The following is a 293-nucleotide window of genomic DNA, read 5'->3' as shown; positions in this document are numbered from 1 at the left end:
TTTTGGTGATAGAGGAAAGATCAAGTTCTAGTTCGCCGGACGGTTCCGAAAGTGCATCGAGCTGCCGTCGTTGTCGTTGTATCCTGGGAGACGGACGTCCAACGTAACCTCAAGCACACGCCGGAGGGGACGAATCTGTTTTAAGGATAACGCGGTTCACGTGCCTCGACATTCATACAATTCCGTTTTCCGAATTCCATAGAAAGGTTGATTTCGGATTGTAACAATTTTCATTATTTTGTTATTCCTTTATTTCCTGTTCTTCTTTGTATTTTCTATTATATTGTCTAACA

Source organism: Morus notabilis, unplaced genomic scaffold (genome assembly GCF_000414095.1).
Source record: "Morus notabilis unplaced genomic scaffold, ASM41409v2 Scaffold176, whole genome shotgun sequence".
Taxonomy (NCBI): Eukaryota; Viridiplantae; Streptophyta; class Magnoliopsida; order Rosales; family Moraceae; genus Morus; species Morus notabilis.
The sequence above is the reverse complement of the archived record's forward strand: the minus strand, read 5'-3'. Positions refer to the sequence as shown.